The sequence below is a fragment of the Danio rerio genome, chromosome 1 (assembly GCF_052040795.2).
Source record: "Danio rerio strain M-AB ecotype USA chromosome 1, GRCz13ab, whole genome shotgun sequence".
Classification (NCBI taxonomy): domain Eukaryota; kingdom Metazoa; phylum Chordata; class Actinopteri; order Cypriniformes; family Danionidae; genus Danio; species Danio rerio.
The window spans coordinates 54,746,892-54,756,282 of NC_141021.1; the positions used below are offsets into that span (position 1 = coordinate 54,746,892).

Here is a 9,391-nt window from a genome sequence, read left to right on the forward strand (position 1 = left end):
TTTTTGTTTATTCTCCCCCCATTTACTTTTGCATTTGAGTTGCATGGTGAGCACTTGATCTTTCTTCCAACAACTTTCAACCTTGGAAAGTTTGAAAAAGTGACTATTATTAACGTTTTAATACTTTAAAGTGATTTATTGTCTGTGCTGGTGTTGTATATTAAGCTCCAATGACTTTGTAATAAACTGCCAGCACATTTCCTGTTACTTTACACCCTTACTTCTCTATATATTATTTCTTAGACATTGTATTATTTCAAACTACTAAAATGCTAATGAAAGTCACTTTGTTAAACTGTAGAGTTGAATTTTCAACATCAAAAGTCGACAGCAGAAATCAAGGTCCCATAATGCAATTCACCATTGTAATGAAATGGAAAGCACTTGTGAATACATCAAAATACATTCACTGTGTTAAAACATCAAAACAAGTCTTGCGCCGAGCTGAAACTACGCACCTTGCACCGCATTGCGCCGGGTGTATGTTATACTTGAGCTCAACTTCTCTCCCTGGAAGAGCTGTGATGAAGCAAAACGCTATTGGCTGTTATTATTTTTGTTTGTTTTAAAGGGGAAGAGCTATTCTGTATGTGTTTTGGTTGAGATTACGTCAAACATCGAATAAAAGTGCACATTAGAAAGCACTTCACCAAGCCTTTAAAACTTGTTTAAATCTAAAAACTGCAGGCAAATTACAAACTAACCATCCTAAACAGTCTGAACAATAATAATACAAGTACAATGTAATATTGTGTATATTATTATTATTAATAATAATGTGCTTTACAAAACAAATCATTTTTCCATCTTCTCTTGTGAAAAGTACATTTAAAAATTCATGGTCAACAAAAACGGCCTAATTGTTTATTAGTGTAAAATAGGTCACTTTGGGGACTTTTTTAATGCCAACTACCAGCATTCTTCAAAATAACTTCTTTTGTGTTGCTTGAGTGTTGATTTTGTGTTCGCACGAATGATGATTTTGAACACTGTACAAAATGCTGTTCTGCACAATTGATTTGTGTTGGGAGAACATGAAGGAAGAGAGTTAACCTTCAGTTGAAGTCAGAATTATTAGCCCACCTTTGATTTTTTTTTTTTTTTTTTTTCATTTTTAAATATTTCCCAAATGATGATAAACAGATTTAGGAAATGTTCACAGTATGTCTGATAATATTATTTCTTCTGGAGAAAGTCTTACTTGTTGTATTGGCTAGAATAAAAGCAGTTTTTAATTTTTTTACCATTATAAGGTCAAAATTATGTTGTTATATTTCCAATATTATGTTTAGAAATGTGTTGAAAAAATCTTCCCTCCGTTAATTCAATTCAATTCAATTCAGCTTTATTTGTACAGCGCTTTTACAATGTAGATTGTGTCAAAGCAGCTTCACATAAATGGTCATAGTAACTGGAACAGTGTGGTTCAGATTTTAGTGTTTAAGTTCAGTTCAGTTCAGTTTAGCTCAGTTCAGTGTGATTTAATCATTACTGAGAGTTCAAACACTGAAGAGCAAATTCATCGATGCGTAGCTCTACCAATCCTGAACCATGCGAGGCAGTGGCGACAGCGGAGAGGGAAAAAAAACTTCACCTGATGGGAGTGAAGAAAAAAAACCTTGAGAGAACCAGACTCAGTTGGGCACGACCATTTTAATTTCTCGGCTGGCCAAAAGTTTTGTGCAGAGCTTTATTCGCCTTGGTTGAGGCTGGAAGATGGCCTCAGCGAAGACTCGTCTGTCCCTGGAGCGTCGCTGGAATCAGACACATGTTCTCCACTCCCCACGACCATCAGCGCAGCAGCAGCTCAGGATATGGCCTGGTCCCGGATATGGAATACGTTATACGTTATTATACGTATATACGTATAATAACGTATATACGTATATACGTATACGTTAAACAGACATTGTGGAAAAATATAAACAGGGGGGCTAATAATTCAGGGGGGCTAATAATTCTGACTTCAACTGTATTAGTTTTTACAAATGAAACATAACAATTGTGTTGTTTAGGCTCATTTAAAGAAGTAGTTTAAACAAACATCAAACATCACTTTGTATTTAAGTGAACTTTCATTTTTAGGTGAACTGCCCCTTTAAATTGGTTTTGGAAATTCTTTTAAAAAAAGTGTGGCGCCCCTCTCAAACCTGCTGTCGTGTGGCCAACAGCATACAGCGTGTGTATTTGAGAAAGCAGCAGCTGATCTAATCTGACACCAGCTCAAGATGTGAGTGGAGGTGAGGAAAGGACGTTGACCTCTGATCCCGGAGGTCAGGTGTTGCTCTCAGACCCCCGTGAAGAGCTGCACTGGGTGGTGTCTTAATACTCGGTGCATGGCATATGCTTAAAGCAACAGCGCTGCCAGTATTTACTCTCCCTCATTCAGCCCGCATGCACATGTATGCTGGAGATCCTTTCTTGTAACATTCAACTTTTTATTTAACTTTCAAGATTCACAATCTGCGATGAGCTCATTTATAAAGCATGCGCAATGATTTACATTTAAGTTTATGTCAAGACAAATAATGTAAACAGTGTAAACCACTTTTAATGAAATATAAATACTCTTGCATCTTTATTCATTCATTCATTTTCTTTTTGGCTTAGTCCCTTTATTAATCGGGTCGCCACAGCGGAATGAACCGCTAACTTATCCAGATGCCCTTCCAGCTGCAACCCATCACTGGGAAACACCCATACACTCTCATTCACACACATACACTACAGACAATTTAGTTTGTTCAATTCACCTATAGTGCATGTGTTTAGACTTATGGGGGAAACCGGAGCACCTGGAGGAAACTCACGCCAACACGGGGAGAACATGCTGACTCCACACAGAAATGCCAACTGACCCAGCTGAGGCTCAAACCAGCGACCTTCTTGCTGTGAGGCAACAGTGCTTCCCTCGCATTTTTGCATTTTATATTTAATAAATGTTAAATGCACATTCGTTCATTTTCCTTCGACTTAGTCCCTTATTCATCGCCACAGCGGAATGAACCGCCAACTATTCCTTTGTTTTAGGCAGCGGATGCTCTTCCAACTGCAACCCAGTACTGGGAAACACCCATACACACTCATTCTCACACATACACACACATATTTCGGACTAGTAAATGATTAAAAAATCTACATTTTGAATTTAATATTTTAATAGTTTTTAATAGTTCTTTTAAGCATCATTAAGATATTATTATTAATTTTAGAGGTTAGTATTATAGTGTTACAATATTAGGTTTTATTATTAGCTTTTAGCTTAATTAAAGGTTATACATTTGTTCATTTTTGTTGTGATTTATTCCCCATTTATATCAGTTTTTGTTTTATTTTTATAAGTCTAAATCGTTTCTTAGCAATATTAATTCAGTTTAAGTTGTTTTAGATTGTGGTAAATCAACAAAAAATGAAAAAATAACAAGTTAAGAAAAAATAAAAGTAAATGAAATACTTCATTGGTAAATCATATTTTATGTTATGTATATTTATTTCAGTTTATCCATTCATTCGTTCATTTTCTTTTTGGCTTAGTCCCTTTATTAATCTGGGGTCGCCAGAGCGGACTGAACTGCCAACTTATCCAGCACATGTTTTACGCAGCGGATGCCCTTCCAGCTGCAGCCCATACACCCATACACACTCATTCACACACATACACTACGGACAATTTAGCCTAACCAATTCACCTGTATCGCATGTCTTTGGACTGTGGGGGAAACTGGAGAACTCAGAGAAAAACAACGCGAACATGGGGAGAACATGCAAACTCCACAAAGAAGTGCCAACTGACCCAGCCAAGGCTCGAAGCAGCGACCTTCTTGCTGTGAGGCGACAGCACTACCTACTGCGTCTACCTACTTTATATATATACTTTATTTAATGAGAGTGTATCCGAGAGAGGCATCCGCTGCGTGAAAACATATGCTGGAATAATTGGCTGGTTATTCCACTGTGATAAATACGGGACTAAGCTGAAAGAAAATGAATGAATGAACTATTTACAGCCAGTCTTTTCTTCATAACTATTCTTTAGATATTTAAAAATGATTGTTTTAATGTCAGTATTCTGAGACGAATGAATAATCTCCTGCAGATTTGTGTTGTTTGTCGACTGGAATATCATGATTTACATGGAGAAACATGAGAGCTACTTAAGAGACTCTCCAGCACTCGAATGCAGATTCTTGACCTTTAGTCTTGGGGTCGCTGCTTCCTTAGTGGTCGAGGAGTGAAGAGATTTAATCTGAGGGAGATTTTAACACTCGTCTAATCCCATCCTAATCCACAGCTCTGACAAAGAGGAAGACCTAAACACAAACACACAACATGGAAACACACACACGGAAACGTACAAACACACACAAAAACACAAATTCACACATATATACACACACACACACACACACACACACACATACAAAAAAAAAACCACTATACTTGCCAACACTCCTGATTTTCAGAGCTATCTCCCGCCACCCTCCCGTTTTGTTATTTCTCCTGGAAAACTCATGTAATTTCACCCAAGCCTGGTCCTCAGCTTTTTGGTACAGTCAGTATAATATTGGTATAGCAGCACAGTATGACCATCAGGCCAACGGGAAATGTCTCGGTGCTCCCTATGGCAAGTCTGCCCCTGGTACAGTTAAAACCCCTTTCTCAGCTGTGTTATTCAGACAAACACACATTGCCAAGTGTTGCTGAGTCTCTAAACAAATACATTTAATTCATTTTCCTTCGGCTTAGTCTCGATTTCAGAGGACTCCACAGCGGAATGAACTGCCAACTATTCTGGCATATGTTTTATGCAGGGAATGCCCTTCCAGCCCCCACCCCGTTCTGGGAAACGCCAATTTAGTTTATTTAATTCACCTATAGTGCATGTGTTTAGACTGTGGTGGAAACCGGAGCACCCGGAGGAAACCCACATGAACACAGGAAGAACATGCAAACTCCACACAGAAATGCCAACTGAACCAGTGACCTTCTTGCTGTGACTGTGCAAAACACCAAGCCACTGTGCTGCCCCTAATAAATACATATTGTTACGATTGACCGGGTGGATGGAGGCAAAAAGGTGTCACAGAAGCCGCTGGTGAAAGTGAAGAGTGATTTATTTACACAAAGTGAAAACAAAAATCCAGCAAAACAGGTGAAAGTGACAAAATAACAATAAAGAAAAATAAACTATTCAATATTTACAATGTATATACAGGCTTGTTCAGCTAAATCAAGTAAATGACCTGAACAAAAACTGCTACCTATACTGACAAAAACACAACCTTCTCCTACAACTACCCACCTCAAGTGAATGTTTGGGGCCATTTTATTGTATTGGCCCCGCCCATGGGTTAAACCATTTCACTAGTAGTGGGTTACCATGTAGACAAAAAAATACATAAAAAGACATTCAACAGAAATATAAATTAATGCAAGTAAATGAATATGCATACAAAACTCAAAATACAACACAACAAATAACCAATACAAATTTAAACAACAAAACTGTGATTTTTATTTACTGACCAGGGGGTTGTGACCCTGATGATGTTATGGAAAATGGCTGCTCCAAAGTGAAGGCGGGAAAAATCTGTATAAATGGCTTTGTTTGAAAGTTAAACAGGTTTGGTGCTGAGAATAGGAAACTGGTAAGTATATGTAAACTCTATATGTTTGGTTAATAAATGAAGTTTGAAAGAAAATGTGTCTGTGGTTATTTCAGTGTTCATATGGGCTATTGTTTGACATAAGTGAAATTTTTACATAAACACAATGCTAATCTGGACAGAAAAAAAACAACATATACACATTACACAAACACACACATGCACAATACAAATAACACAAAGGTCCATGTTTAAAAGTGAGTGCAATGTGATGTGTGTTTGTTAGTCACAGTGTCTTTTAGTTTTACACTGTGACACTTATTATTATCATTATTATTATTATTATTATTATTATTATTATCATCATTATATTATTATTATTATTATTATTACTATTATTACTAGTATTATTACTATTAAACATTACTGAAAAATAAATTCTAATAAAATATATAATTAATGAAATATAATTTATTAAGCTGGATTTTATAATATCTTCAGAAATCCTTCAGAAAACATTCTATTATGCTCAAGAAACATTTTGGATTACACAGCAAATTTAATCTTTCAGGATTTTTATGAACAATATTCATAACAGCATTTGCATAAGTATATGTATCTTTACTGCTATTTTTGTTCAATTTAATCCATACCTCAGTAAAAATCACTTACTTAAAAAAAAATGGATGAACCAACCCAGGCTCATCCTAAAAATGTACCCCTGTAAACATTTCTGGAGAGCGCCAAATACGTCCTAGGAGCTACATTTTTTCCAGTTTTTGTTTTCGAGAATCCACCAGAGTGCGCTGTGTATGCTTTTTGAGATCTTAAATTTTGAGAATTGTGCCATTCGCACCTGCTGTTCTCACATAAATCCACCAGTGGCCGCTGTCGACTGAATGACTGAACTAATCCCCCCCAGCCTCCACCGTCCCTTAACCAAACGGATAGTGTATTTACTTGTTTTTTTTTTTTTTGGATCGGGGGGGTTTGTCTTTTCCTCTTTCTAGAACCAATCTTTGCTGGACTCGAACCACGTTGTCGTGGTCAGTTTGTCTTAGCATCTCAAGTCCGCCAACATACATGGCGTGCCACTGGACAAACTGGTAACATTGAAAAAGTGGTCCACCGGGGCCGTGCAGAGACTTTTCAAAGTGCGTGTGCTGAAAAAACTGGGGAAAAGACCTTGGGTGGGGGGGATTGCACATAGAGCCCTACCTGTGTAGGTTCCTGCAGTCCACACAGAAGTAATCGGTCAGCTGATAAACGTGAAAAGTAACGTCCCCATACCGCCTCATAGCTTTCATTTTAAAGACAAAATGCAGCCATACGCACTTTGGCTACATAAATCGCGATCTCCAGAAACATATATAGGGCTACGTTTTCAGAATGAGCCTATAGAGCAACAAACAGATAAAATGTAAGAAACTGTGAAACCTTGTGTCTTTACAGTAGATTAAAAGCAGTCTACAGACTCTGCATCTTCATATAAAGCCACACAGGGCCACGTTAATCCATCAGGATTCGGAAAATGCTGTAAATCCTCCATTAAATAACATTTTATGGATGTTTGGAGGCGAGCGGCGCTGGATCTGGATTAAATCATGCTGACGGGAGACTAAATGGATGATGGCACACCGCAGTGGAACTATAAACTCCAACAGACGATTATTGATTTTGATATTTTGCGCAGGAATGAACCGGTAACATCAATGCGACGGCAGCACAGCTCTGGTGGTCAGTGTTTTAATATGACACGGCGTTGGGGGTCGGCCAGAGGTCAAAGGTCAAAGATTAGCAGCCGAAAGGTCTTGATGACCTTTGCAAATTGATTGCTTACACATCAGAAAGCCGCAGCGCTGAATGCTAACTTCACATTTAGCCTGCTTGACAGATACACTGAGGAAAAAATATTTGACTATTACTTCAGACTTTCTGACGTTTATTATTCCACTTATTATGAATTTTTAAGTTAAAATGTTCTTTTCAAGTAAGTGTTACACCAATTTATTCTCAAAAAGAGATTGATTCTGAAGGTTTTATAAAGCTTCTCCCCATTTAATCTCTGATAGATGCATCCGAGTGAAAGATCAAAGATAAAAAAAAAACATGCTAATGCTAATAACATAATAATGCTAATGTTTTTTGTTTTTTCCTGAAGAGGTAACACAATTCGGTTAGAATAACCCTAATTTACACTCACAACACATGCAAACATTGTGTAATTTGATTGTAAGTTTCTAAAAAATATCAATGAAACCAGAGATATATGTGTACACTTACCGGCCACTTTATTAGGTACACCTTGCTACCAAGTTGGACCCCCTTGCCTTTAGAACTGACTTAATCCATCATGGCATAGATTCAACAAGGTACTGGAAATATTCCTCAGAGATTTTGGTCCATATTGACATGATAGCATCACCCAAGTGCTGCAGATTAATCTGTGATGCGAATCTCCTGTTCCACCACATCCCAAAGGAGCTCTATTGGATTGAGACCTGGTGACCGTGGAGGCCGTTTGACTACAGTGAACTCATTGTCATGTTCAAGAAACGACATGACGTATTATCCTGCTGGAAGTAGCCATCAGAAGATGGGTACACTGTGGTCATAGAAAGATGGACATGGTCAGCAACAATACTCAGGTAGGCTGTGGCGTTGACACGATGCTCAGTTGGTACTAATGGGCCCAAAGTTTGCCAAGAAAATATCCCCCACACCATTACACCACCACCACCAGCCTGACCCGTTGATGAAAGGCAGGATGGATCCATGCTTTCATGTTGTTGACAGCCATAGATATATACACTAGATGTCGCCTGGCCTATTGTTGTCTATTGGACGGAATGCGTCAATAGCACCGCCATCTTGCTACAGGGTAGCGCTCCTTTGAAATGAATGCGGGACCAAGGTACAGTGGAGGACTGTGACCATGCAAAGCCAGAGATATACACATATATCTGTGATCAGGAGTTTTCCTGGATGTTAGTGTGTAATTTTATTTCTAATTACGAAAATTATAATTTTACATCACTTTTCTACATTGATGGATCAGTGATCGCAAGGGTATTCCTGACAAAAAGCTTGTGTTTGTGTGTACAGAAATGTACTATTCACCCTCCCTGTTAAATTTAATATAATCATGTCCTGAAACACAGCTCCTCTCCTGCTTTCACTTCTCATACTGACGGAGGGAGCGATTCATTTGTGAATGAATCCCCCGAACGACTCTTTCACTAACGTTAGGCGACAATAATACAAGTTTCTGGCAGCGCAGCATCTCGTTGTCATATTTCTTTTGTATTGTTTGCTGATTTTATTCAACAAAACAAGCATAAGCCGAGTGTTTAGTGCGAGTTGGAGCTGCTTTGCCATATGGTGAATGCAGTAAGTGACTGTCATCATCAATAACATTACCTGATTAGCACAAAAGTTCAGAACATACAAAAACAGAAAAAAACTTAATCTTACCTAAAAAAATGTTCTGCCTTTGTGCTTTGTTTTCTTTGTTTGCTCGTTACTACACTCGTAGACAGCGCTAAAGTCCCGCATCTTCACGTAATAACACTGTCTTGACTAGTGCGGTTGAATGACATTTGTCCTGGGAGCACTGTACCAATGTGGCGGCGCTATTGATGCATGCTCAGGGTCCCTATGCGATATCTAGTGTATATATCTATGGTTGACACCAAATTCTGACCCTACCTTCAGAATGTCACAGCAGAAATCGAGACTCATCAGACCAGGCAACGTTTTTCCAATCTTCTATTGTCCGATTTTGG

General features: G+C 38.1%; 1 long non-coding RNA gene across 1 annotated transcript; it reads right to left on the reverse strand.

Annotated features, from left to right (window-relative positions):
• Window positions 1-5,096: 5,096 nt before the first annotated feature.
• LOC147837531 (uncharacterized) lies at window positions 5,097-8,194 on the reverse strand. The gene is made up of 2 exons (XR_015477039.1): window positions 6,299-8,194; window positions 5,097-5,923 (listed from the first exon to the last, which is right to left on the reverse strand). It is a non-coding gene; the product is annotated as an uncharacterized LOC147837531 (long non-coding RNA).
• Window positions 8,195-9,391: the final 1,197 nt, after the last annotated feature.